This window comes from Schistocerca nitens, chromosome 4 (genome assembly GCF_023898315.1).
Source record: "Schistocerca nitens isolate TAMUIC-IGC-003100 chromosome 4, iqSchNite1.1, whole genome shotgun sequence".
NCBI classification, from domain to species: domain Eukaryota; kingdom Metazoa; phylum Arthropoda; class Insecta; order Orthoptera; family Acrididae; genus Schistocerca; species Schistocerca nitens.
This window is the reverse complement of record NC_064617.1, coordinates 712011762-712038953: the sequence shown is the minus strand read 5'-3', so window position 1 is coordinate 712038953 and position 27192 is coordinate 712011762. Positions and strand designations below refer to the sequence as shown.

The following is a 27192-nucleotide window of genomic DNA, read 5'->3' as shown; positions in this document are numbered from 1 at the left end:
CCCTTGACGCTGCATCAGAGACAGGAGCGCCTGCGATGGTGTACTCAACGACGAACCTGGGTGCACGAATGGCAAAACGTCAGTTTTTCGGATGAATCTAGGTTCTGTTTACAACATCATGATGGTCGCATCTGTGTTTGGCGACATCGCGGTGAACGCACATTGGAAGCGTGTATTTGTCATCGCCGTACTGGCGTATCATCCGGCGTGATAGTATGGGGTGCCATGGGTTACACGTCTTGGCTCTTGTTCGCATTGACGGCACTTTGAACAGTGGACGTTACATTTCAGATGCGTTACGACCCGTGGCTCTACCCTTCTTTGGATCCCTGCGAAACCCTACATTTCAGCAAGATAATGCACGACCGCATGTTGCAGGTCCTGTACGGGCCTTTCTGGATACAGAAAATGTTCGTCTGCTGCCCTGGCCAGCACATTCTCCAGATCTCTCACCAACTGAAAACGTCTGGTCAATGGTGGGCGAGCAACTGGCTCGTCACAATACACCAGTCACTACTCTTGCTGAACTGGGGTATCGTGTTGAAGCTGTATGGGCAGCTGTACCTGTACACGCCATCCAAGATCTGTTTGACTAAATGCCCAGGCGTATCAAGGCCGTTATTACGGCCAGAGGTGGTTGTTCTGGGTACTGATTTCTCAGCATCTATGCACCCAAACTGCGTGAAAATGTGATCTCATGTCAGTTCTAGTATAATATATTTGTCCAATGAATATCCGTTTATCATCTGCATTTCTTGTTGGTGTAGCAATTTTAATAGCCAGTAGTGTATGAATGATACTCTCTTCTCTACCACTTGTGATTAGCGCAGGCTGCTGATGTACACTTATACACAGGACAAATAAGGGAACTTAAAGTAAATTGTTTTAAAGCTACTGGGATCTTAATTACTGCCGAATGATCAGCGCGTTCCTATTTTATATGATTGAACTGCATGAAAGGAGTTTGATGAGGTGAAAATAAGTAAGCAGCTCACAGAATAAACGGATATAATTTTATGCAGTTCCAGCATTTTTTTGGGGAAGGACAGACAACTTAGATTTGATAATTCTATAAATTTCTGTCACAACTGCGTGTTAATAACGCTGGTGACTATTTCATTTACTGACCAGACCTGCACTAAAAATGCTTACCAAAGCAGAACTCCTCTGTCATATTTGGGCAACGTCCACACACCACAGAGTCATACAACAGGTTTGGAGCGATCTCGTCACATGCGTGAGGCATTCAACAGATGAAATTTCACTGGATGCCTGGATGCAGTACAGGTATTGAGTGCTGTTTCATCTGTCCAACGTATCACTCAATATCTGTTGTATGACTGTGTGGTGGGTGGACGTTTCCGAAATAAGGCAGTGTAATTTTGCTTTGGTAAGCACTTTTAATGTAGGTTTAGTTTGAAAATGAATGTCTACGCTCTAAACTAGTTATCAGTATAAATTACGCGCAACGAGGACAGAAATTTAAATAAAGAGATATGACTTAGAATTCTAAACGTAGTCGAACTTCATTTTCTGTCTTGGGCGGTCACCATGCGTTAAATGTCAGCTACAATCTGGAAAGATCACTGTACGATTATCCTTGGCCTGAAGTAGAAAAGCTGGTTCAGGATTTGTAGGGGGAGAAATCTACTGACGACATGTATGCATGACTGGTTCACCGAACCACCCACACATTACGAAATGTAAGATCGAGTACCATAATACTGTTTCCTTTTTCACGATGTTCCCCCTTCAGAACGAAAGAGGAGGCTAGAGGCACTGCTACTCACCTCCTGTGAATAAAGTATGTAATTTGCAGTCAATGGAAGCTGGTGGTCTTTTTATTCCAGCTGGGAGTTTTGTCGGTGGAATTCCTATCAAAAGGAATCACCAACATAGTGCATTTCACTGCTACACAAACCGCGTGAGACCAACATAACAGATACGTGTTATGATAAAATTTATATGACAGTATACAGCTTACCTGTTGGTCAATCACAGGCTTATAGTTGTGGCATTCTTTACTGTCCGCATATTGCTTTATATGACTTCCCCGCCTTTAGCACCGTTACTTCAGCTCTTGATGACAAGTAAATGAAAGACGGTGGAGCACTAGCTGTCTGAATGACCTCGTGGCCTCTGGTGTAAAATGCATCTTTTGCACAGCTCCATAATTTAGAAGTGTCAGTCTTGATGTGAGCTACGTAATGAAGCTTAACAGTACGTAGGAACCATTGCTCTTCATTTGTGTGGAGAGAAATGAGGGGAAACATCTAAATCTTTAACAACCTTCGCATTTTTTTGTGTCGCTAGTGTCGTCGACTAGCCAGACAGAAAATATAATTACATACGCTTATAAATATCGTAGAAAGAATTCGCGAACGTGGACCACAATGCGAGTGGATTATAGGAGATGTTACACTTCTTTAAAGATATATGCACGATTTCTTCTTGTTCTGTTTTCAGTTAACATTTCGCACAAACGTAATTTAAGACATCACTTTTATCCCTCCCAAACAGCATCTAGTGCGGGGTAAAAAATATCTCTGCCATATTTTTGCTGCCTAATATCTCCATGCATTTCTTGACTTATTCGCCTCTCCTCATGACTAACTTCATCATATTCTTACTAGGACAGTCTGTATCCCTTCCATGTGTTCATAACACATCAGGTCCTCCAGATGTATTTTTCTTGTAATTGTTGTTGTTGTGGTCTTCAGTCCTGAGACTGGTTTGATGCAGCTCTCCATGCTACTCTATCCTGTGCAAGCTTCCTCATCTCCCAGTACCTACTGCAGCCTACATCCTTCTGAATCTGCTTAGTGTATTCATCTGTTGGTCTCCCTCTACGATTTTTACCCTCCACACTGCCCTCCAATACTAAATTTGTGATCCCTTGATGCCTCAGAACATGTCCTACCAACCGATCCCTTCTTCTGGTCAAGCTGTGCCACAAACTTCTCTTCTCCCCAATCCTATTCAATACTTCCTCATTAGTTACGTGATCTACCCATCTAATCTTCAGCATTCTTCTGTAGCACCACATTTCGAAAGCTTCTATTCTCTTTTTGTCCAAACCATTTATCGTCCATGTTTCACTTCCATACATGGCTACACTCCATACAAATACTTTCAGAAATGACTTCCTGACACTTAAATCTATATTCGATGTTAACAAAATTCTCTTCTTCAGAAACGCTTTCCTTGCCATTGCCAGTCTACATTTTATATCCTCTCTACTTCGACCATCATCAGTTATTTTGCTCCCCAAATAGCAAAACTCCTTTACTACTTTAAGTGTCTCATTTCGTAATCTAATTCCCTCAGCATCACCCGACTTAATTCGACTACATTCCATTATCCTCGTTTTGCTTTTGTTGATGTTCATCTTATACCCTCCTTTCAAGATACTGTCCATTCCGTTCAACTGCTCTTCCAAGTCCTTTGCTGTCTCTGACAGAATTACAATGTCATCGGTGAACCTCAAAGTTTTTATTTATTCTCCATTGATTTTAATACCTACTCCGAACTTTTCCTTTGTTTCCTTTATTGCTTGCTCAATATACAGATTGAATAACATCGGGGATAGGCTACAACCCTGTCTCACTCCCTTCCCAACCACTGCTTCCCTTTCATACCCCTAGACTCGTATGACTGCCATCTGGTTTCTGTACAAATTGTAAATAGCCTTTCGCTCCCTGTATTTTACCCCTGCCACCTTCAGAATTTGAAAGAGCATATTCCAATCAACATTGTCAATTAATCCACTTAAATTTTGTTTAAACTCGACTCTAACATTCATCTCAGGTGCCAATATACATTCTCCTCAGGCAAGGAATGCACTTTTATTGACTATACATCAGAATATTGGACGTCGTTGCGCCCAAGCTTTTATTAATTTGCTCTTCGATAAAGCCATGTTTCCTCACATGGGAAACTCTATCGCAACCCCTCAGATTTTGTGGTAAAATGCGCCAGTGGATAGCCCGTCAAAAACTGAACGCAGATCAAGCATGAAAACAGGAAGAAGGTGTACTGAATTGTGGAAAAAGAAGCAAAATAGAAACAGTTAACTGTCCAAGGTCACGATGTGCAACATCGAATGAACTGCAAGAACCCCGGCGTCGTGGCTGTGTGGTCACGGTGTAGGACAGCAAGCGTGAGATCCGTGTTCAAACTTCCCTCGTGCCCCATATATACAATTTTTTCATACAATTATGAATTTCCCGTTCGGTCACTGACGAATATGTTCTCCTTCTGAAGTCTTGGCAATTGTTATACTATACGCTGGTTACAGAATACGAGTCATGTGGTATGAATATATACACATCAAAAAATGTTTTGCATCACCTTGGTTCCTGGAGTTCCAGAACCTGTACAGAAAACTGGAATAGAGATCAACATAAACATCATTTCCGTCCTTTTTATTGTTCATGAAAATCACACATTGCATGTTGTACCACCATACAGCGAGACCTTCAGAGGTGGTGGTCCAGATTGCTGTACACACCGGTACCTCTAACACCCAGTAGCATGTCCTCTTGCATTGTTGCATGCCTGTATTCGTCGTGTCATACTATCCACAAGTTCATCAAGGCACTGCTGGTCCAGATTGTCCCACTCCACAACGGCGATTCGGCGTAGATCCTCAGAGTGGTTGATGGGTCACGTCGTCCATAAACAGCCCTTTCCAGTCTATCCCAGGCATGTTCAATAGGGTTCATGTCTGGAGAACAAGCTGGCCACTCTATGCCAGCGATGTCGTTATCCTGAAGGAAGTCATTCAGAAGATGTGCACGATGGGGGTGCGAATTATCGTCCATGAAGACGAATGCCTCGCCAATATGCTGCCGATATGGTTGCACTATCGATGGGAGGATGGCATTCCACGTATCGTAGAGCCATTACGGCGCCTTTCATGACCACCAGCGGCGTAAGTCGGCCCCATAAATATCGTATTAGCTTAGGTGACATCTATTTTTTCGTATAATTTAGGTTAGGTTGTACACTTACTAGTTTCGTAGTACATGCAAAATACGTTTGCCGATAACAGGTACACTGTCAGTATAAAAATTAAGATATTGCGTAAATATCAATGGAGGTGTGCATTATATCCAAAGATAATGATTGCGTTGTGTGCATCATAGGTTATGTAAATCACATCGGCATTAAAAATTACGCAATATCCACATTTATAATTTTATTTCCAGTATCATATACCGCAGTGATATAATTACAGTATGAATGTCAATGGCAAACGTCTTTCGCTTTTGCTGAGAAACCGGTATGTATAAGAGAAGTTAGATTGCGAGGGGTGTTCAATAAGTAATGCAACCCTTTTTTCCTGAGAGCAGAGTAGTTTTATTCAGGATTCCAATACAACATATTATTCTCCATTATTTTGACTACAAAACCCTATCTTTTAGCATAATTTCCGTTCAATGCAGTGTCCTTATGCCACCTTTCTGGGGGAAACCCCGTGGTCTGAGGCGCCTTGTCACGGTCCGTGTAGCTCCCCACTGTCGGAGGGTCGAGTCCTCCCTCGGGCATGGGTGTGTGTGTTGTCCACAGCGTAAGTTAGTTTAAGTTAGATTAAGTACTACGTAGGCTTAGGGACCGATGACGTCAGCAGTTTAGTCCCTTAAGACCTTACCACAAAATTTCCACCTTTCTGGGAGGGCCTGTGTACCCACATGGCAACGCTGTACTGGTCGACGTCGGAGCCAACGACTTTTTGCATCAGTAACCTCCTCACCATCCACGTACTGCTTGCTGCGGATTGCATTCTTCAGTGGGCCAAACAGAAGGAAGTCGGAACGTGTGCGATTTGGGCTGTAGGGTGGCTGAGGAAGGACAGTCCAATGAAGGCTTGTGTGGTCCTCCCGGGTGCGCAGACTTTTGTGAAGCCTTGCGTTTTCATGGGGAAGGAGCAATTCGTCTACAGCTTTAAGGCGTTGAAGACGCTGCGATGGTTCTTCAATTTCCTGAGTGTAGCACAATACACTTCAGAGTTGGTCATTGTACCTTGAGGGAGGAAGTCGAACAGAATAGCCCCTTCAGAGTCTCAGGAGACCGTCACCATGACTTTACGGCTGAGACTACGGCTTGGAACTTTTTCTTCGGAGGAGAAATGGTGCGGCATCACTCCATGGATTACCGCTTTGTTTCGGTTCGAAGCAATAAACAAATGTTCCTGTCACGACATTCGACAAAAACTATCACTGTCAGCCTTGTAACACGCAATCAACTGCCCTAATGATCTTCTGTTGCTCTTTATTATTTTCTGTTAGGCGGCAAGGAACCCACGGGCACACACCTTTGAGTAATCTGCGGATGAGTGTGTCAGCGCTACCAACAGAGACGTCCAGTTGTGGTGCGAAGTGCTTGATGATGATCAGTCGATCACCTCGAATGAGTGTGTCCAGACGTTCAAACACTGCAGGAGTCATACCTCTGGGCGGCCGGCCGGCACGCGGGAAATCGGACAGGTTTGCGCGACCTTGTCGCGATGATGAGAGACGCCTCGCCTCACGACTCACCGTGCTTTTGTTCACTGTCAGGTAACCGTAGATATTCCCCAAGCACCTACGAATATCTGCGATGCTCTGGTTTTCCGCTAAAAGTAACTCAATGACAGCTCTCTGGTTGGAATGCACCTCCGTTAAAGACGCCGTTTTGGAAGGGTACGTATAGCGCCGCCACCTGTAGGAAATTCACGAAACTTTAGTGGCTGGAGCGGGGATATTCCACGATTTCGCACAAAAAAATCCGCGTTTTTTCAGCGGTAACTGGCCGCGGAGAAATGTGTTGCATTAGTTATTGAACGCCACTCGTATATGAAAAAAAACTCATAGTAGTTAGACATAACACTATAGGTTAGAGATAAATCTATTTTCAAAACCATCCTGTATTTTGTAACGCCGGTACTGCTGAGAATGGGCAAGTGCGCCCGATACTAATCATTCAGTAAATAAAAGATAATACTCACTACTGGGCGCGCTTACGCCTAAATACACTATGTCCCATTTATCTCGATCACCTCAAATAACAAATTTTGTTTATCTTCCTGAGGGACACTAACCAGCATGGTTACCGTGCTTGGAACTTTGTTACGAAGATCTGATCAGCAGTACACCTTCTTTAAATAGCACTCTATATTTTTTTATTCGATAAGACATTTCCTCTCTTCAAGACCTGTTCAGAAATGTGTCAATGTGCACCATTCACAGAAACATGACGTTATTGAAAACGTGATACAAAACTGACTTTGGCTCTCGTCTATTAGCACACAGTGTAGGTATCAGTTGTAACATAACTCATCTACTCGCTTCAGTTGACAGTAAACTAATGGACACAAAGGAAAATGCAGAGTTACATTCTCTATACATGAGTGGCATTTGTACATTCTCTTCGTTGGTGTACATTCTACTCAAACAAACGTTCAACTGAGGACGGTTAACCGAGAGACTGATGTGCGTTTTCCTTTGTTGTCAACTTCAGCAAGAAGACGGTTGACGATATCCCGAGTACCTGAACTGTGTACTAACACAGGAGACTCAAAGTTAATTTTGTGTTACCTTTTTAATACCGTCTTGTTTACGTTATTGCTACACTGCGACAAGTCTCTGAACAGGTCTTGTTCATCTTCGATACTGCGAAATACATCTCTTACATTACAAGCTCTTTGCTCTCCATATTTTGCAAGGAGGTAATAAGGACCATAACAAGAAATTAATGTCCAGTAAACACGGGCTCTCAAATGCGTACCTTAAAGGCTATGAGAACATCAGTAGAAGAGATTTTAATATTTCTGACATTACAGCCATTATATCTGGCATCAATAAGTTCTCCTTAGAGCAGATGAAAAAGCAGCAATGGGAAGATGACGTAATGTGGTGTGAAGTACCGAGGACAGATGATTTGTCCGCTCCTTGCCCGCGACTGGTTGCTCCGTTCGTGAGTAGCGCGCCAAAATGATAATCTTCTGCTATTAATGTTAGAAAAACTAAACAGTGTATTTACTTGGATTTCATGTAAAAGCATCTCTCATTAGCAGGCTATCACTCCATTATTTCAAAACTATTAATTACCAGCAGAATAATAAACATTTGCTAAACGAAGAGGCAGACAAAGCACTTCGGAGATCTTCGGACCGCACCTAACTTGGATGACGGGTGGAGCAATCGCTGGTTATTTGGACGTGTAATTGAGAACTATTTGATGGTATCTTCGCTGATACGGAATTCATTATTTTGTTTATTTTTTATGAACGCGTGAAGAATGGAAGTTATTCGTGACTCATAAAGAGGAATATAATTGTGCAGTTTCTCGTATTCTGCTAATAAAAAGCTAAGAATTTATTGCGCCTCAAGGTAATGGATTCACGACCTACGTGCTATTTTTCTACGCAAAGGACAACAACTATAGAAGACTGCAGGTTGTCGAGCATTAATTAGAACTTATGCATTTCACTCAGGGCGGTGGAAGCAAATGGGCACCTCGCATGTACTGAAACCTTAGTACAAATGAGATCAGTGACATGTCATCTGTGGTGACACAGATGAGAGAAATTTCCAAGGGAAAGGGTTTATCCTACGCACTTGTATATCTCCCTTTCTCTCGCTAACTCTCTTTTTCATCTTGCGGTGAGATGTGTTTCACAGTATCGCAGATCGCAGATGAACAAATGGTCATAGTTCTTAAGGGGGGGTAGGACGTCAAACGAGCCGACTTGGAGCAGGAGAGACACCACAGGACATTTTAATTTCTACTGTCTATACTTTTACAAATAAATTCATAAAACTTTGTCAGCATGACCAGGAAGGATTGAGGACTCACACTCATAGCAGTGGAAGTTCAAAAACGTAGCAAAATACATTTTTTTACATGTGAAATTTCATCATTTTTTTCACTTACTACTGGCTGCATTTGTTTCTGTAGGTATACTTTTCTTCCTAAGTAAGAGAGATTCTTCGATGAATTTTGCACAGCATACAAGCAGTACTTACAGGTGTATGAAACTCTAGAATTTTCCAAATCTATTGAAAACTATGGTAAAAATTGAGATAATTAACTATAAAATTAGCGTTTTTTTAAAACAAGAAGTTTAAAATGTAACAGTTCATTCATTTTATCTCTTACTTAGGAAGAAAAGTGCACCTATAGCAACAAATGCAGCCGGTAGTAAGTGAAAAAAAATGATGAAATTTCACATGTAAAAAAAATTTATTTTGTTACGTTTTTGAGCTTCCACTACTATGAGTATGAATTCTGAATTCTTCCTGATCATGCTTTCAAAGTTTTATGAATTTAACTGTAAAAGTATAGACAGTGGAAATTAAAATGTTCTGTGGTGCCTCTCCTGCTCCAAGTCGGCCCGTTTGACGTCCAACCCTCTTAAGGTATGCGCTTCATAGCCCATGGTTACTGGACAGTTTTTTCTTGTTTTGGTCCATACTATCATCTCGCAAAATATGGAAAACAAAGAGCTTTCAGTAGAAGAGATGTTCCACAGTTACGAAGATGAAAAAGAGCTCATGGTGTTACGGTATGCATTTTACTTGTTTTGGTCTATACTACCACGTGTGAAAGTTTGTCGGTGCAATTCTGATTCACTCTTTATACCTATACTAGCTTAGTGCCCGCTGTTTTGCTCGCTTTGATTGTATGCACAGATTTATTTTGTTTTTCTCTAATCGAATTTTTAAGTTCTTCCCAAATTGCATCATATTCTAAACTTCGCACGCTAATTAAGGCCATAGAAATATGTTTTTTTGCGAATTTACTTCTCACAAAAAAGCGATTCTGGCTGCTAGAGCCGGAGAGGATTGCTAATCCTTGCGGTCTAAGTTCTTGTGGTGATATTTCTACAGAAACTTTCATCCACTAACACATATTTATTCAGAAGTGAAATACAAATTTTCATAGATTTAGCTTTAAAAATGTTTTAGTATAACGAAATATTTTCATAAAAGTTTTCGTCCCCCATCTCACCCCCTTACGCGTTGAGTTTCCAAACACGTATTTTGTTTCCTAACCAAAAAGTCAAGCAGAAATTTTCTTAACTTTAGCTTAAATAACTCTTTCATACTGAAATATTACATATAAAATTTCATCCCATATTTCACCATCTTAGCGGCTGAACTTCCAGAAATCCTGAAGCATATACTCTAATTTCTGACAGAGAATTCAGACTTTTGTTACTCTATCTTCAAAATTGCCCTAATAGCGATATATTCTCAAAAAAACCTTCCATCCCCTAGTTCGTCTCTTTAGGAGTGGAACTTCGAACAATCCCTTATCAAACGATGCCTACAGTACATGATCAACACCCTATCCAAATCCGACTTTTCTATCCTTAATGGTTTGGCTGGACGATGATGAATGCGTGTGAGTGAATCGGGTAATTGCCTTTTATATGCAGAGATAGCAACACATCAACAGGGCAGAGTTGTTAAGACAAGCAAAACAAAACTGCGGTTTGCATTGTGAGTTGCGTTCATTTTGACGTACGGAGAAATAGACCAGAGCTTCCTTGTGGAAGAGCAAGCAACTCTCCTTACGAAATCAGGTCAGCAGTGCGGGGCGGGTTAGCACGTGCGTGGCGGGTTGCAGCGCGGGGGTCGGCAGGCGTCAAGCGTCAGGCGCTGGGGGCGGAGCAGCGAGGCTGAGGAGCGAGCAGCCACTTGACCCAGAGGCGAGGTGCCGACTCACACGGCCCACGCCGTCTAATGAAGCCGCCGCTGCCGCCCCCGCCGCCGCCCCCGGGGACCACCGGCTAATTACGCGGACACGCACTTGCCAACACGCAGCTTTTCGGCACGCGCACCCGGCACCGTCTTTGAAAGCAACGCTGCCGAAAAACATGCGTTTTCCTGTTTTCACTGCGTCTCTTTCAATAAAACCTCTCGCCGCCGAAGGGTTCTCCAGGGCCAGAACACACACTTGTCATTTCTACCCACGAGAGGTAGTTATAAAGTTTCCTTTTTTGTTCATTAGTCTTCTGACTCGTTTGAATTCGGCTCCCTCGACTTCCTCTCCTTGTTTAATATTTATTACCTCTGAGTAACACATACACACAACTTCTTCAGTTTTCGTTGGATCTTCCCCTATAGTTGAAGCCCTCCATTGCTCCCGCCAATACTACTCCTGATGTCTCAACACGTGTCCTGTCATTCTGTCCCTTCTTCTAGTCTGTGTTTCTCATATTCCTCCCTTCACCAATTCCTCGTTTGGTTGTCACTCCATATAATTTTCAACATCCTTCTGTTATACCCCACCGCTTCGCTTCTCTGCTCTCCTGTTTTTCCCACAACCCGAGATACATGGTAGCCCGTTCTACACGAGTGACTTTCAGATCAAAATATACTCGTGGTTTGGGTCAACTGCTTAGGCGTAAATCAGCCGCCAGTTACGCCAGTGAGTCAGTGAGCAAATGTCTGTGCTGAGTGCGTATTTGCTAGGTCTTGAGTAGGCTGCAGACTGCGGAGGCACTGAAACATGGAATTACGACGTTGTCTGCTAAAATCGAAAATTCGCCTATTCTCGACGAATTCACGCCTATTACAGTAATGGATTTTGTGATCTTGGGTCTGCTTAATCTTTAATGTGTTGTTTCCTCTGTTTTCGTGACACACTGCAAACGTGGTATTTTTACTACTAGCTTTCTCTCGCAAGAGAGACAAGTTGTCTCAAAACCAGAAAGTATTTAGATTTTACTACTCTTGAGCAAAGAAAAAGCCTACACTATGCATAAATAAGAAAGTAACATATAATTGTTTCTTAGCGAGAATTGGTTCAACAATGAAAAATCTATCATCATTATCATCATCTGCCTCATCGTATAATTCGTTCCCCATGTACTGTTAATAAGTCTCTTCCATTTTCTTCTGTCCATGCACAAGCAGTCACAGAAAATATCACCATTATTCTTCCTCTGAAGGTGAGATATTCCTGGATCATATCCAACTAATGTGTTCTAGGTCTTCCTATTGGACGTTTTCCTTCCCCCTCTCTTTCCAAGTTTATTTGGACTCTTATTGTAGTCTGCAACCTCATTACATGCCCGTTCCGTTGTAGTTGGATATGCTTATTCGGTCTAAAAAGGACGTCTTGAATCAGAATTATTCCTCACCTCCCCTTTCCTTAATTTATCCATTTTGTTCTTCCGGACAGTGGATCTATTTAGCTATCTATTTATCTAGAAAAATTATTTTCGATGTTATTCAGCATTTGACAGAAAAAATTATAGAAAGAATAAAGGAGCTATTTACTACCCTCTTTTTTAAAAATTTATTTTATTTGGTATTCAGTTTACTACCCTCTAAATATTGTTCGATATGTTCAGGCACATACTTACTTACAAGCACATATTTGAAATTTATGATAAACACACAATAACTAACACACTCATATACCAAACCTCGAACCATCCAAACTAACGAAAACAAGCAGCACTTCAGCACATGATCCACAGATACAAAGACAGCGCCACTGTCCAAAGAAAATTGTAAAAAAAAAACTAGTTATCATAATGCAAACAAGGGATACAATAGCAACATCTCAAAGCTAAACAACCAAATTAAAACTCAAACAACAGTCAACACAAAATGACAAACAACAACACAACGTAATCCAACACAAACACAGTCTCTGTACCATAACAACAACAGAGAACGATCAGGAAGATGTAAGGGATGGTGCAAGATGCTACACAATGACATACCAACACAAACACACACATAAGGTCGTCAATATTTTAAAAAGCAAGGCATAAACATAGCACACACAACAGAAAAAACTGACAAGAGACTCAGACTTATACCAGAAAGTAGGTGTATAATAATTACAATGTACATGTTATAGGAGGTTTGTGAGGCAAACAGGTAGGACTTTCGAAGTCCGAAACAAATAATACATGAGAGCTTGGAAGTATAGGAGAAATCACTCCACATTCGTGGAGCTTGTCAGAGGACACAATCACAAGCTAAGCTCTGGAGAAGAAGACATGAAAATAATCATAATAAAATATCAAAGTCCCTTCTAACCTTGCTAGAAATTGTATACAAAAACAAGGCTAAAAAAACTCTTTCGAAGTTATGGACAGCAGCATGGCTCAATATTTCTGGAAGGGACTTCCAACGACTTGTTGAGTCCATGTCACGTCGAGTTGCTGCACTTTTCTGGGCAAAAGGTGGTCCGACACGATATTAGGAGGTACCCCATGAATTCTGTCACCTTAGTGTGGGTGACTGGTCTGCATATGCCTCGGCTGGTTACGACGGTCTGTACGAAGCCGATATCGCAGTGCTACCGAGATATTGAAGCAAATAATGTTTTTCTAAATGTATCGACGGACTTTTTTAACGTCATCCAAAAGCCGCAGGTAGTACGAGTACATTGTTACAATGGTTTGCGTCGAAACTTTTTGCTGAAGATGAATGGCATGGAGGCCTCAATCGGCTACCGTGCGACTGCTACGGTCGCAGGTTCGAATCCTGCCTCGGGCATGGATGTGTGTGATGTCCTTAGGTTAGTTAGGTTTAAGTAGTTCTAAGTTCTAGGGGACTGATAACCACAGCAGTTGAGTCCCATAGTGCTCAGAGCCATTTGAACCTCAATCGGCTATTGTGATGAAAACTGTGCCAGGGATGGCTTTCTTGCTAGTCTTCATGGTGGTATCAATCCTTTCGACTGTTTACTTCATAGCGACACAAGCAAGGCAACGACTCTTTGTCATAGTCGTGATGTTTTACGTAGCCATTTGGCGCAACATTTCGTCCCCCGCTTGTGTCACAAGCGACCCCTTGAGTGCGAGATCGCAAAGAACCAATGATGTTCACGGCATTCGACGCCCCACATATTTACTACCATGCAACCGCAATATTGGCGCTAATGGAAACAGGGGTTGGGAAAGGAGGTATCCAATTGTGAGAAAAGTGTGAGGTTGTGGAGCGTACTTGAACTGCTTAGTCGACGTTTGACTCCCTACAATGCTAGTGGTGTTGATAACCCGCCAGGTTAGCCAAGAGCGCTAATGCGCTGCTTCCTGGACTCGAGTAGGCGCACCGGCCCCGGATCGAATCCGCCCGGCGGATTACCGACGTCAGTCGGTGTGCCGGCCAGCCTGGATGTGGTTTTTAGGCGGTTTTCCACATCCCGCTATGTGAATAGCGGACTGGTCCCCATGTTCCGCCTCAGTTAGACAACTCGCAGACGTCTGAACACGTTCGCAGTATTCCATTAATTACACTAGACGCAGACAGCAGGCGTACACTGATTCCGTCCCGGGGTGTGGGCCGGAAGGGCATCCGGCCACCCCTTTACATTCACCTTGCCACATCCGGTCCTAACAATTCCGACCCTGCGTCAGCGCGGGACATGGCACCAGTGAAAAAGAAAGACGGAATGCTAGTGGTGTTGATACAAAGCAGAGCGTTTCTGCAGGATGAGTCAGTGGAATGTGTGGCGTCGTATACGTTCGAATGAGCGGACAATCTACGTGAGGGTTACACTGACGATGGTACGTGCTTAACAAGCGGGAAAGATTGAAATAGAAGTCGAGCGATGTAGTTCATCATCTCTGTCGTACAGGGAGTCCCAAATGCCGTTTCCAGAGCAACGTAGTAAAGAACAATCGTTGTCTAAGGAGCGGGTACTAGACATGATTGCATACATTGAAAGATCATCCGCAAAACAGTAAAAAAAAGTTATGAACAGACTTCTAATAAATCCGGAGCAATATGACCGTGTGTACTTAACAGTGTGTATATTCAAGGGACAACAAGGCGCACTTATAACAAAAACTGGTAGGCTAGTTGCCCGTTTCAAGGATCCTCGATACAATTTATGGCATGTATATGATAGTGATCTACTACGTTATGCATATCAAATTGCACGCTACATAGATTGCACTGATTTCAAGGGAAGCAGTGGATGGTTGCGTAACTTCAACCAGTGCTACAGAACTGGAAGAGGTACAGTTACGAAATGTCAAAGTAAGCGACAACTTGACGAACTGCAGAATTTGGCCGAAAATTTGTAGATGAGATAAGAAACGTGTCCCACCGTTCTTTAAATCCGATCAATCAGGGTTTGGAGAGGAAACGTCCGCAGGTCGTGGTCGTGCGGTAGCGTTCTCGCTTCCCACGCCCGGGTTCCCGGGTTCGATTCCCGGCGGGGTCAGGGATTTTCTCTGCCTCGTGATGACTGGGTGTTGTGTTATGTCCTTAGGTTTGTTATGTTTAAGTATTTCTAAGTTCTAGGGGACTGATGACCATAGATGTTAAATCCCATAGTGCTCAGAGCCATTTTTTTTTGTATATGAAACGAACGCTGGAAATTGGAGGTACCAACAGAGTTGTATCAAGATCAACTAACATCAGTGCTTTAACGCATTCTTATACAATTATGCCGAATGTTAATTTGCATGGTAATTTGGCTGTAAAATTATTTACTGTGCTACGATAAGTTGGAGGTGGTCTGCCACCTTCGATTCTTCCTCGTGTGCGTGATTTTGCAAGGGTAGTAGGGAAAAGTGGGAAAATGTGCGTAAGAGAACAACTATGGCATGAGCATTGCTTTTGGCCAAAAAATGGTCAAAATAACTTACTTTTGCTTGATTCCTCGTCTGTGTTTAAAACTTATTCTCCTTTAGAGCTAACTGCCCCTCCCGAAAAGTGTGCGACATCGCAGTTCATACCACTTGGAACCACTGGACAAATTTAGCCTCTGAATGTTTGTTTTTCTTAGCCTATAAAACTTAATATCGCATTATCTGCAGCTATGCCTTAAAGGATAGCCAGTTTCATGATAAGCTCCACGACAGACTGTTTCGCATTCGGTTGCATGCCATCACATTCCATCAGTTCTCATACCTCGTTACTCCAACATGGTTCAGTATGCGCTCCTTAAGAGTTGGTGCCTAGCCGAACGTCCTGCACGGTTTGTGGCTTTTAGGGACTTCACCTTCGATTTTGATGGTGCGAACCTTCGTGAACACTGTGGTGCGCCATTTCTCATTCGGCGTTCTTGGTAAAGTTAATCGTTCTGAACATTTCGTGAATGTCGACGACGCCCATTTTGTGAAATGTAGTCCGTACATCCCGTAGACGGTGATTTTTGTACATTCCCGACAAACTTTCTGTCTCCCTCCTGATGCACATGGCGAGTCATTAGCATCTAATATTTTTTTCTCTCATTAATGTTAACACAAGACTTTCAAAAGAGGTTTACTAAAGATTGAACTTCCGACCTCAAAGTCAAGAGGTTCCTTGTCAAAAACCTTCACTACGTTCAGTCAATTACTAATGTTATTATCGTCACCTGGAATGCTTCGACGGTGTTGCGGCTAGTGGTGTACGTGACAACTGGGGTGGCTGCCGAACAGCAAGCCAGCCCTGGCATGTATACAGCTATGACCGCCTAGCGAGGGTGGGGATCGAATCAACAAATCGAGTCGGCGTTCGCTAGAGAGTGCGCTTTCGCTGCGACGTCTTCATCACTTAGCCGCCATCCTGACAGCGGCGCATGCCTGTGGGTCCAGCCACAGCACCGATGGGCTGAGGTTCGAACTGAGGCCTTCCCAGCAACTAGTCCACCGAGTGGCCGCCATACGCCGAGGCAGGTCGCAAGCCAATCATACCTAAAGCCTAGCCGAGATATTTCGCCAACAACTGATCCAGCACAGTACGTGGTAACTGGGCATACACAACCGTCTGTGATGTTGTCAGGGCATAAAGACTGCGCATACACAGTTAATAATAGTAATGGAATACTCTCTGAGTTAGAATTGGTAATGGAACAGTGAGAATGCGTAGCTGAGTTGCTTGTGAGATCCGATATTCTGATGTTGAACCGAAATAGATTGTCTTCAATAAAAAAAAATAGTGGTACATATGTGTACTTTATAATGCAGTTTTTTGCTTTCCTAAAAGCTGTTCTGCACCACCTACACAAAACACTGGAAACACTTTTCCTAAGACTTTTCTGATATGTTAGGAATTAGCACAGTTTCATTTACAAAAAAGCCTTAGCTGAGCCTGCATCTATGTTTTATAAGTAAGACAGAGTGGAATGACGTTTTATCTTAGTAGCGTTGTTCTATCTTCTTGCTATAAGTGACGGATCCCCGCATGGAAGCCCTACTTGGCGAAGTTGACACAGTACTAGCCGATTTCCGCCGCCTCGCCATTCAAGTTTAACATTTTTCGGATACATTTGCAAAAAGTTTCAGTGAAAACATTAACGAAATTTGTATCACTGTACTCGTCCTTAAAAGACATTCCGAATGCAATTACAAAAAAAAAAAAAAGGTTCAAATGGCGTTGAGGACTATGGGACTTAACTTCTGAGGTCATCAGTCGCCTAGAACTTAGAACTACTTAAACCTAACTAACCTAAGGACATCACACAGAGCCGGCCAGTGTGGCCGAACGGTTCTAGGCACTTCAGTCTGGAACAGCGCGACCGCTACGGTCGCAGATTCGAATCCTGCCTTGGGCATGAATGTGTGTGATGTCCTTAGGTTAGTTAGGTTTAAGTAATTCTAAGTTCAAGGGGACTGATGACCTAAGACGTTAAGTCCCATAGTGCTCAGAGCCATTTGAACCATCACATACATCCATGCCCGAGGCAGGATTCGAACCTGCGGTCGTAGCGGTCGCGCGATTCCAGATTGTAGTGCCTAGAACCGCCCGGCCACCCCGGCCGGCGCAGTTACAAACAGTAAGCATACGTCGTTCCATTATAGAAACCACGTTTTCTTTAATATATATCAGTTGATATAAGAGTTAAGGGTATTAGCCATCCAAACATATTTCGTGTTCCTGCTGTCTCGTACCGTTCAGGAAGTAAAACGGGTGCGTGGTTTACGTCACGTGCTGGCAACTGAAGGCCCGCGGGCCGCAATCGGTACGTGTTAGCTTTCAAACCGGCCCGCTGAAGAACATAAAAATGCGAGTTTTAAGGCATAATTTGCTGACGTAGCGTGTCGGGAAAGGGGTACCATTCGTGTCGCTGCGTTACCGATGAACATTAACGTCACGGATGCTATACTTTTGATTTTATACAGTAGGAGCGCTGTTCTCGCTTCACATCACGCTACGAGGCGACCCGTGAGCTTCAGTAAATATGTGAATTAGACCTGTCGGTCACCTAAGGTTGCCCAATCCTAGTTTACATGTTTCACCGTATTTTACGTCGTCGCACCGTACAAGTAAGGAAAAGCAGTGAGGGTTGGAAGCGTGCGCTGACCTGGCGAGCCGCCGGCGGGGTGTCGCTGCCGTCGTTAGTGTCTGCTGGCGCCAGTGTTTTGTGCGGCGGTCGCTTTCTTTGTCTCAGGCCAGCCGGACTGGTGCCGTCGCCACCTCCACAAGGCTTCCGCCGAGCCCATTAGGCGGGCGTCTAACCTACTTCCGAAACGTCAATCTTTGTGTTTTCTGCTTTGGCATCTCTCGGTTGCAATTTTCCTTCTCAGATATCTTCTTACAAGGACCCTCTTATGTTCTGTTCGGCCAAATAGACAACTTACGAGCTACGGGACGAGCAAATAAGCCTTGACCAGCAAACCCGAAAATCTCCTCGGGAACGAACCAGCATTGTTGCAAGATACTAGAGTGGATCAGTAAATGTTACCAGTATACACAAATTGTTGTTGACGGACTGTGCTATACTGTCAAACGTTCAGTGGCTTCTCCGATGTGTTTTTTTGAGCGGTACAGTGAGTTTACAGCTTATGATCAGGCCAAACACTGGGATCTATCAGACGACTCGTGGCATGGCAATACTGCCAATTTCCTTCTGTCAAACAAAAAAGTAAAGACGGGGATTTTCTCCCAGTTACTCTTCTCTTTCTTTTTACATTTGTTAGTCACCTGACTTTACGGGCTCACAGCCAAGTAAACTTTTTTTTAAAGGGCATTATGATAAATTTTGACTGTAAAGGCTAATAATTCACGAAAAAAACAATTTGATTTTTCAGTCTTGTGTCCAATGTGGAGTACTGCAAAATTGTGCTGCAGGATGCCAAAACTTTTGTTAAGTTGAATATTGCGAAAATATTTTTGTGGTGCATGACTGTAAATGAAATAGTGATTCAATGCATAAATGGTTTTTATGGTAGAAGACGACCGTAACGTTCCTCAAAAAATTTCTGAAGCAGTCACCTCCCCCCCCCCCTTTTCTTTCCTGTGTCCTCATTATTTGCATTCTATCACATTGTTCTTTCTTTCCTTCTCCCATTCCTTTTCTAACGTCTATTTGCTCCCATAGCTCATACATTAAACCGATCTGCCTGTAATTTTCCATTCTGGTCCTACTTTTGGTGAACGAATATAAACAGTGATTTTTGTGCTATAGCTACTATGATTTCCATTTTTTATGTCATAAATATTTCTAACGTAAGCCTCTATTCAATACGTAAAACCTCTTATAACATACTTGTTCGACACGACCGGCACTGTTAGTGCCAAGCACAAATGATCTGAACCGATCAAATGCACCGAAGAAAAATTAACTGCTGATCTAAAATATACTGATAAATCAAAACATTACCACCAGCTACTTAAGAGCGTGTCGACTCACCTATCGGAAGCAATACAGCTGCGACTCTGGACTCAACACGTTCTTGGTGGGTTTACAGAGATGTGGCGCGAGATGTCTGCGCCCAGATCACCCGATTCCCGTAAATTGCGGGCCCTCCAAATAATCTAAACTCACTCTATCTGATTGTACACAAACTTTTCGCCATGTGCTTTCAGTAATATCTTGCAGCATCTCTCTTTTTCTTTCTTCCTTTTTTTTTAACCTATTTATCACAGTGTCAGCATGTCTTCAGGTCCAAATGGTCCAAATGGCTCTGAGCACTATGGGACTCAACATCTTAGGTCATAAGTCCCCTAGAACTTAGAACTACTTAAACCTAACTAACCTAAGGACATCACACACACCCATGCCCGAGGCAGGATTCGAACCTGCGACCGTAGCAGTCCCGCGGTTCCGGACTGTAGCGCCAGAACCGCTAGACCACCGCGGCCGTCATGTCTTCAGGAAATAAAGCTTATTTGTTTGTTTTTACTAATTTTGAGCTAGAATGTATTTACTCATATGGTAATACACCCTACGTTATTGAATAAATTCGTAATTTCATAACAAAAATACGTGGATAATTTTTTCGATGTAGCACTGTTTTCATAATTTTTAGGTGTTTGATAAAGAGTTTTCTGAACATATTTCAGTTTTTTTATGGTATACACTGCCAGAAAGATTAGTACATCATTTTAAATGTTTCCAGTTCACTCAAGATTTATTGTTGCAACAATATATATGGAGTACATCAAATGATTACATTTACAGATCAATAGCACAAGTGGCTCTGTGGTATCACGAATAGACCCATGCTGAAACACGCAGTGCAAGTGCTCACTCTGGCATCTAGTTGCTTGAACAGATCGCGAATATTTCCCTGGGAAATAGTGGGGTAAGGCAGGTATGCAGCTCTTGATATCAAGTTGGTATACCAATCAATTAAATTGTGATAGTTAACATAATGCTCTGTCATGTACATTTGACCCCTTGGGGTTGCTTTATGATCCCTTGGGGATAATCTGGCCTCCTGAGAAACCCACCACCCCTCCCATCCCCATCCTCTCCCCCACTCTGGAAAAAGGGACATTATTTTTTGTCATCCTCACCCCAGATCAGTTTTGAGCCACATTTCCTCCAGGGAAATCCCTCAGTCCCACTTACCCCCTCCTGTCCCTCACTTTTCCTCCAGTCCTCCACTTGTGAATTGGTGGGAAAAAGGCTCAGTCTGCGCTGTGCTGCTGGAGAGGAAGGATCTCAAAACATGAAATTCAAATTATTGTCAGTTGCATTGGAGACGACACTATAATATATTGTTCAATTCACTTTACATTTCATTTATTGAATCAGTGTGCAGGAGATAGTGCTCCCCTCTCCTCCCCACTTGGATAGAGCGTATGTCAGCATTCCCCCACTGCCCACACTTTCCATGACGTAATAACCGCAAGCAACAAGAAATGGAATGAAGTGCAATATATTAGCAGCAAGTTTGGTTACATGTGTGTTTGTCTGTCGACCGGGTGCCGCTAGGCACCAGGCATGCTGTCATTTGTGTCTGCCAGCCACACGCCGCGCACAGTGGGCATGCTGTCATCTTTGTCTGTTGCCTGAACACTGCTGAGCATCAAGCATGCTGGCATCTGAGTCTAATGGCAATGTGCCATCGGCCATTGGGCACACTATCATCCATGTCTGCTGGCCTGTTGCCGCCAGGCACCAGATGCACTATCATCCATGTCTGCTGGCCTAGAATGCCAGGCACTGTGTGCACTGTCATTTGAATCTGCTGGCTAGGTGCCACCAGGCTCTTGGCATGCTGTCATCCACATCTGCAGGCCACACACCACTGGTCACTGGGCACGCTCTTCATCTATGTCTACACAGGGCATAATATGTGTCTGCTGGCCAGGTGCCACATGCTGTCACCTGTGTCTGCCAGCCAGGTGCCGATGGGCACCGGGTGCACTGTCATACACATCTGCCAGCTGGGTGTTGCCAACCACTAGGCCTGCTGTCATCTCTGTCTACCAGTTGGGCACTGCGACACACCAGATGCCCTGTCATCCGCATCTGCTGCCCTGTCATCCGCATCTGCCAGCCTGGTACTGCTGGGCAGCAGGCATGTTGTCATCCACATTTGTTGGCTGGGCACTGTTGAGCATCAGGCGTGCTGTCATCCACAATGTTGGCCAGGCAGCACTGGACACCTGGTGTGCTGTCATTCACAACTGTTGGCCAGGCTCTGTGAGGCACCAGGCACACTGTCATCCACAACTGTTGGCCGGGCACCAGTGGGCCCTGGGCATGCTGTCATCCAAAACTGTTGGCTGGGCACCACCAGACATTGGGAATGCTGTCATCCCCATCTGCTGGCCAGGCAACAATTTCACTGCCTTTCAAACGCACTCATTTGGCTGTAGGAAGCATGAGTGCATCACTGTGCCATGGGTTCCGCCTTGCTTCGCATATTTGCACTGCACTGGGCCTCCTGGTTGTGGGCATCCCCTATTAAAGAGTAGCCAGAGATGGCGTTCTAGCAGCTATGCCACTATGCTATCTGTTGGCGGACAATGTTGAAACCAACCTCAGTACGTCTACTCTCCTGCAGTGGACATATGCTGTCGTTGGATCAAAATCGACATTGTCTTTGCACGTGTACTAATTTTTTTCCTGGAATAGTGAATTATATAGGTCTTTTATATACTAAGATGGTATCTGTTCTTTCGGTCATGTCCGAAAGAACAGATACCATCGGTGACCATGCAGCTCGTTAGAATGAAATTACAATGAAATGAACACCCTTAGCTGCTTACAAGCGTTGACATACGTCAACGGGGACAGATGAAAATGTGTGCCCCGACCGGGACTCGAACCCAGGATCTCCTGCTTACATGGCAGACGCTCTATCCATCTGAGCCACAGAGGATAGCGCGACTGCAGGGATTTATCTCTGGCACGCCTCCCGCGAAACCCACATTCTCAACGTATTGTCCCGCACTACATTCGTAGTGCCCCCGCCCATTATACTCATTACTCGCGGCCCGTTGCCGATTCCCGTAAGAGTTCGGGCACTGTTTGTGCATTCGCACAGAAGAAAAAGATGGTCAAGTGGCCGGTGAGCCTTAACTATATACAAAATAAGAACTCTTACGGGAATCGGCAACGCGCCGCGAATAATGAGTATAATGGACGGGGGCACTACGAATGTAGTGCGGGACATTACGTTGAGAATGTGGGTTTCGCGGGAGGCGTGCCAGAGATAAATCCCTTCAGTCGCGCTGTCCTCTGTGTCCTCGGTGGCTCAGATGTGGTACATGGTACATCACAGTCAATGGTAAACAGATCACCCGATCACGCCTCCACAAGATAAACGTGGCGGAATCGCCTCTCTGAGTAGACTGCGGGATACCAGACACGGACGAACACCGTCTCACATGTGGCGCGGCAGAAGACGTATGGCGCTTGGTGCGACAAATTTTGTCGTATTTTCTACGAGTGACTCCGGAACACATTACACCTCGGTTTCTACTATTTCCGGATCAACAGTATTTCCCGCGCGCCAAGACCACGTGGATCCGTGCGCATGCGGTACACTACTTATTTCACGATGGACCTAAAGATGAGCCGTGCGGTTAAAGGCGCTGCAGTCTGGAACCGCAAGACCGCTACGGTCGCAGGTTCGAATCCTGCCTCGGGCATGGATGTTTGTGATGTCCTTAGGTTAGTTAGGTTTAACTAGTTCTAAGTTCTAGGGGACTAATGACCTCAGCAGTTGAGTCCCATAGTGCTCAGAGCCAGAGCCCTAAAGATGTATTCGACTTTTGGAACTACCTACAAGAACGTCATTGCAAGATCGTACGGAACCCAAAATACAGACAGTATTTTTCTAATTACTTAGGGAGTGCCCTACGCGACCCTCCACGCAGCTGGAGCATCAACAGGTAGGAGAAGATACCCATTGAGTGAGCTGACAAGACTAAGTTCGATTCTCGGTGGAACAACATGATATACGTGAAGACGTACCTGGATGATGAAGCGTAAGGAGAGTAGCGACACACCCTTCTGCACCCTGTATGAAGCACTTTTTTTTCGTTTTCCCCATTTACTTTACCTCGGTGTAGGAACGTGCCGAGATATTGTTTTCTTTTTCTCAGAGCACGATGCGGTGTTAGATACATTTATTTTTGTTGTGGTATAAAGTAAAACCACATTAAGAATGTATTAAAAACAGTACATAAAAATAAAATAATAATAATAATTCCCACAAAAGATTTCCCCTTCCCATCCCTGATTCCTTGATTCCTTGACGGACGAGGGGGACACTGTGACCAGGCCTCGGGTTACGACCCCTGATCGCTCTGCCTTCCCCGCCCTCCCCCACCTCCTTAAAAAAACAATACAAAAAAATAAAATAAAAAAAAGTGAAAAGTTAAAAAAAAGATGGATAGAGCGTGTGCCATGTAAGCAGAAGATCCCGGGTTCGAGTCCCGGTCGGGGCACACATTTTCATCTGTCCCCGTTGACGTATGTCAACGCCTGTAAGCAGCTAAGGGTGTTCATTTCATTGAAATTTCATATATAGGTCTTACCTGCGCCAGTGCTCAATGGACCTGTTGTGCTGTGCACAGCTGATACTGTCTTTAGACTTATGTAAGCGTGGACCTGTGCTGTGCTGCTTTGGCGTAGTTCGCTGGTGTGATTAAGGTTCACCTCTAAATCTATATGACTCTATGATGCATCGAGTTCCTTTTATACAAACTCATGACGCCCAAAAAGAGTGAAATGTGTTGTTGAGATAAATAAGTTTGCATCGCAAACTGTTTGTCAGTCTGATGTAATTCCAAATGTTTGGTGTACCAACGAGCCAGAAGTGTATGAAATAAATTCTACATTAAATAGTATTCAGTTTGCACGTGTTCTACAATTTTGGTGACTTTTGCAAATTTTTCTTATTTTCATCTTACTTTGTCCCAGAACAATGCATTGACCACCAATAACAACTTTTCATTCATGAAATCTAATCACAGGATTAAGGAGGAAAATCATATCACTTATATCACGTGTAGGTGATTTTGCCACTTCACCATTTTCAGATGCTACTCCTATCGTAGTAGTAACTTTACACCATCACCCTGTGGGGGTGTATACTAGAGATCAGAAATGAGCTTCGTATCCTCGCTTTAAAATCGCCAACGGATCCTGTGATCTAATCTGCTGAATCACCATCTCCACACCAGCCAATTAGAACCGTACACTCGTCACCTGTCTGCTGTCGGGTGCAAGTGAACGCTACTAGCATAGAAAGAAGAGCGAGTATACAAGTTTGCAAGAACGATCGAGAATTGTCAGCATTAGCAACTGTTCGTCATGGCGATTATTGTACATCTATACAGTGACTGACTGGTTGATGCAAAGCTTTTACAGTTTAATCTTCGGAGTGGTACGCAGTACCCGAGTCAAGGTGTCTGTGGTAAGAAGGACAGGGCCAAAGGGAGACTACACATCATTCGTCTTGTGAACTTTCTCTTGATTTATTAAACATCTACTGGAAAAACACCTCCCGTGCTATTGAGTACTAGGAAACAGAATAATTTACAATTACAATCATAAAATTGTACCAAACTGATTAATAGCAAAAAGATTAAATACAATAATGAAAACTGTAGCAATGCAATGAAAGACGTAAAAATTCTTTCTTGAAAGAAACTTTAGAATTTACAATCCAGAATGGAGGTATACTCCGCAGATAATCACCATATGAGAAAATTACCATACCGTAGGATAGCGTAGGTGGGAAAGGCACGCAAGACAAATATCTAGACAAAACTGATGTTAAATATAGTGTCCTGAATGGTACGAATAGTCAGTGTGAATCTTCATGAAATTAACAGGTTTTAATCTTCTAGCGCTTGGCCAGTTTAAAAACCAACACTGCATACAAGGAGGAAAATTAATAACCATTCACTTGGCCGAGCCGCACTTGCATAAATACGTTCAAGTTCAAAATGGCTATGAGCACTATGGGACTTCACTTCTGAGGTCATCAGTCCCCTAGAACTTAGAACTACTTAAACCTAACTAACCTAAGGACATCACACACATCCATGCCCGAGGCAGGATTCGAACCTGCGACCGTAGCGACTGAAGCGCCTAGAACCGTTGGGCCACTCCGGCCGGCAAACGTTTAAGTAAATAAAGCTAGTAATTACTCAACTGGCAGCTGATTAACACTTAAACAATTTACATAAGCAAGAAATAAAAAAATTAAAAGGAGAGTTGCAGTAGGCACGGAGTTATTAAGACACAACTAAATACATCGACGTGCTATACAACCCTGTCTTGGCAAGGCGTAGTGGTCTCGGAAAGATTAAGTAGTGCAGGCGATCCGGCTGGCCATTCGGTCAGGGGCGAACTTGGCTCCGCTTTCGGGTGCTGCGCCTGTTCTATGAACCAGTCAGATTTCACCCAAGTCCCACGGGAAGAAACACTAATGGTAGCCTAATTAACATTACAGAATTTAGTGTAGGAATTGGGTCAGGCGTCTACTACGGAGCGAACAGCGCCGCACGACAGGCAAAAATACAGCAACAAGAGAAACAAGTAAATAATTTTTCAGTGAGTTAACAGAGTCGTCGGCCGGGGTGGCCGAGCGGTTCTAGGCGTTACAGTCTGGAACCGCGCGACCACTACGGTCGCAGGTTCGAATCCTGCCTCGGACATGGATGTGTGTGATGTTCTTAGGTTAGTTAGGTTTAAGTAGTTCTAAGTTCTAGGGGACTGATGACCTCAGAAGTTGAGTCCCATAGTGCTCAGAGCCATTTGAACCATTTTTTTAGTTAACAGAGTCAAATAAGTGAATCTTGTAAGTTGGCAAAAGTCTTAACAGCGTGCCAAATACAGTTACCAGGCAGGAAGTTCGAGCAAACAAGTAACAAGGGGTAAAAAAGTAACCGCCAGGCGTAGCGGAGCGCTAAACCCCAAGCAAACGCATTCGGTTGACTAATGAATCCCTGACGGACAGTAGATAGAACAAAACATTTCGAACGACGTTACAATCACGTATAAGATATCATCAAACGAAGTCCTGACTGAGAGAGACTTAATAATTAAGATAAAGAGGCCCCACCTTCACAAACAACAAAAAAACACAGTCAATCTTAGTAGTATAAACACCCAATACGACACTAAATGAAATTGTTCGCTGCAGTGATGGTACCTGCAGGGCGTAGCATATGAAATGAACTCACTTAACATACAAATGCGCGCCGCCACAAACCCGACGTCCTACGCCGGCCGGTGTGGCCGTGCGGTTAAAGGCGCTTCAGTCTGGAACCGCGTGACCGCTACGGTCGCAGGTTCGAATCCTGCCTCGGGCATGGATGCGTGTGATGTCCTTAGGTTAATTAGGTTTAATTAGTTCTAAGTTCTAGGCGACTGATGACCTCAGAAGTTAAGTCGCATAGTGCTCAGAGCCATTTGAACCGACGTCCTACAGCAGCCAACTAGGAAGTTGAAACCGAACTTCGCAAATAACACTCAGATTGGAGCAGTAAATAAACAAACAAATTCGATAGTTTTATAGGAGCGCACACGCAACTTCCCTGCAGAGAG

At 43.7% G+C, this 27192-nt stretch overlaps 1 protein-coding gene across 1 annotated transcript in view; it reads right to left on the bottom strand.

Moving 5' to 3' along the window:
* The window catches only part of LOC126252759 (uncharacterized), a 358940-nt gene that overhangs the window by 127702 nt on the left and 204046 nt on the right, over positions 1-27192 (bottom strand). The gene's annotated exons all lie outside the window — the stretch shown is intronic.